Raw genomic sequence first — 3,611 nt, forward strand, 5'->3', positions numbered from 1 at the left:
GGCTCAGAGATTGTATAAGAAAGCAGCGCATTGTAGCCAGAGTCGGCGTCTACAGCCCTGATCTTGCCACAAAGTAGCCCCGCTTCAGCAGAATAGGGAACGTTCTCAGTGTTACGGGGCCGTGTCAGAATAGGGCGCGAGAATCCCAGGACTGTTGTCATTCTCATCCAGGATAAAAACGTTCACAGTCACGTTGCTGCTGAGTGGAGGAACACCAGAGTCTGTGGCCTGAACTTTAAACTGGAAAGTTTGTATCTCCTCATAGTTAAAAGACTGCAGACTGATTATATCCAGTATCTGAGTTTATATTTACAGATGATGAATTGGAACACTTTATCTAATAATGCATATGTAATCTTTGAGTTTTCTTCGGAATCTCGATCAATAGCTGAAATCGTAAAAATGACGTCTCCTAACAGACTGTTCTCTTTCACATAAACATTAATCACGGTTCTGAGAAGAGAGGAGCGTTGTCATTCATCAAAAAACGTGTACAGTAATAACGCTGGTGCTGGAGAGAGCGGGGTCCCTTCATCCGTAGCTGTGATAGTGACATTATACTGAGAAGCGCTCTCTCTGTCAAGAGGCCCATCGACCACTAAGGAAAATAGTTTTTATAGTTGGACTTTAATTTAAAAGGAACAGACCCAAAAGTTTAGAGTAAGTTAGGCCATTTTTCCTCCTCTTTATCTATCACTGTTACCAAGGCGACCACGGTCCCTATCTCAGCATCCTCTTTCACTGGACCATAAGTGATGTTACTGTGATTTCAGGAGCATTGTCATTGACATCAATAACTTCTACTAACACTTTACAATAAACCACTGCGAGGCGAGGACCTTGGTCCGTTGCTTACACGTATTTCATATGCAGCGTTTTTCTCGTGATCCAAATTCCCTTTAACAGTAATTTCACCTGTGTCTTGATCAGGGCGAACATATCAGCAGGATTTGTATTCCCCCGCAATAAATGATACACAAGTCTACCGTTGATTCCGTCATCTAAATCAGTAGCACTGAGTGTTACCACTGTAGTCCCAAAGCACAATCTCGGCACACTGGCCAATAACGGCTTGCTAAATGTGGGTGAATTATCATTAACATCTATACATTCACAACAATCAAGTCCCGATCTAGGAGGTTTCCTCCATCATAGCGGTCAGTGTGAGCTGGATAACGGTGTTCTCTCGGTCTAAAGCTTTTTGCAGCACTAACTCAGCAACCACTCTGCTCTCACCCCTCGTACATCCAGGGAGAAGTGTTCATCGCTCAGCTTGTAGCTGTTTACGATGTACTGCCCGTATCTGCGTCATTCGCAATTGGTAAAGATATCTCTCCCCAGGGTATGAAGATTCAGATATGTTAACGTAGAAAATTTTATTAAATGATGGAGAATTGTCATTTATGTCTAAAATAGTGACTCATACGTGGAGAAGCATAGGATGGCTCAATATGGCCTCTTATTAAAGAGCACTTAACCGTATTCGGACAAGCTCCTTCGTCTATTCTCTCGTAACGAATAGGATCCTGTTTTCAAATTAGCCTGAAATACCTCTTGCTCTGTCCTGATACATCCTCAGACCCCTCGACTCCAGTTCCTGAACATAAGTTTAAATCTTAGCGAGATCCCACAAACGTGCCTTTGTCCACCTCCTTCTGAAACGAGTAAGAGATCTGCGCTGCAGACCAGTCAAATAAACAAAGCAACGCGACGCACTGAATCCAAACGCGTTCTCTTTGTCTTCGACGACCCATCGCTGCTTGCAAAAAATGAATAAATCCAATAGTAAATAGTTACATATCCATTAAATCTAACAGAAATCCGTCAGATAGATCCTGTACACAGTCCAGCCCTCTCTGTCTCACCGCCATTCGAGTGTATCTCTTCACTATAATTTCGGGACTGTTGACGCTGTCGCACTTATTCAGAGAGGAGGAGTCATTGAATATCAGCGGCTACATTCATTTCTGTGGTCTATAGTGACACCATGTGTTACTGTTACACATAGTCTATATTACTCATGTACAAGAAGAATGTTTATTATTAGACTTGTTAGAATAGTGAGATAAAGTCCAGCAGACAACATCGCGCTGGATATTTTCCACACGAAAGGCCTATGTGTTTAAATGGACGACCGTCCAATGCAAAACCCAGGGAGCGTGGCAAAATAAACAATCTCATCTAATGAGATAAATATTCACGTCGTCATGTTTTGATTAGAATGACAGAAACTATAACAATCAAGGACGAGTAACGCGGAGCAAAGCCACACAAGGGACCGTGACATCTGAAAAGCTATAGGGTTAACAGTATAATACCAAGACAGCGAAACAAATTATACAAAGCAAATTAGCACGTTGCATCAGTTCCAATACATCAGTGACAAGCATCAATCTAAAAATAACAGTCCCCAAATCAGCAATAATGGTTTCAGCACCACGGAGAGCACTCGGTAAGATTTCATCGCCTGCTGAACATAGAACGTTGGAAACAAATATATACTGTTGAAATGGATAAAGATTAAGTATGCACCATTTAAACTGACAATGCTAAGGGTAATTGCGTAGCCTATATTATCAATCTGTAACACAATGTGTATATTTCCCATACGTTCCAACCTATGTCATCAGAAAAGATACATACAATTTGCTGAGGTTTTACACCTTCACGAGGCACAACAATATTGCACAGCGACATAGAAAGCAATTCACACGTCATAGAGCATTAAATCTACAGCTCTGAAGTTTGGCGCGCTTTCAAAACCATGGCCAGCAACAATCGCTCTATCAAGCAAGGAGGCCATACGCATAATGGACAACAAAGTCAATAGGACAACTTTAGAGTGGAATGCTGTTTTTGAAGTGGAAGAAACAATATTATTTACTGCAAGGAGTTCAAATGAGTAATGCAGGTATGATGCAGGTATGATGCAATAGATACATAGGCTCATTTGTGTACAGATCTTACCTCCTCTTTGTTGGGTAATGTCTGTGTTCTGTTAAACGTGTCATTTCCGTTAATACTGATCAGTTCTGCATCTGCAGGTGGATACGGAGCGGGGAAAACCACCACGTCACTCTTCAGTGTGCACTTTACCATATTCGGACAAAGCTCCTCTCTGTCTATCCTCTCGTTAACGAAGAGAATCCCCGTTTTCAAATTCGCCTCAAATACGTCTTACTCTGTCCTGATACAATCCTTAAACCCCTCGACTCCAGTTCGTGAACATTAAGGTTTAAATCCTTAGCGAGAATTCCCCACAAACGTGCCTTTTCCACCTCCTCTGAAACGGAGTAAGAGAGTCTGCGCTGCAGACCAGTCAAATAAACAAAGCAACGCGACGCACTGAATCCAACGCGTTCTCTTTGTCTTCGACGACCATCGCTGCTTGTACAAAATGAATTAGTCCAACAGAAAATAGTGGCATATGCTTGAAAACTAAAAAATCCCTTATAGAGACCGTGAACAGCCCAGCCATTTCCGTCTCACCACCAATCCGAGTGTTTCTTTTGACAAAGCTCTCGGGACTGATGACGCAAGTCTTTTTCTCATTCAGAGAGGAGGAGTCATATAATATAAGCGACTACATTAATTTCTTGTGGTCTATAGCG

The 3,611-nt window shown here is 42.0% G+C and overlaps 1 pseudogene; it reads right to left on the minus strand.

Annotated features, from left to right (window-relative positions):
* Positions 1–811: 811 nt before the first annotated feature.
* On the minus strand, positions 812–3,099 carry LOC139022615 (protocadherin gamma-A8-like; annotated as a pseudogene).
* Positions 3,100–3,611: the final 512 nt, after the last annotated feature.

The sequence above is a fragment of the Salvelinus sp. IW2-2015 genome, linkage group LG8 (assembly GCF_002910315.2).
Source record: "Salvelinus sp. IW2-2015 linkage group LG8, ASM291031v2, whole genome shotgun sequence".
NCBI classification, from domain to species: Eukaryota; Metazoa; Chordata; class Actinopteri; order Salmoniformes; family Salmonidae; genus Salvelinus; species Salvelinus sp. IW2-2015.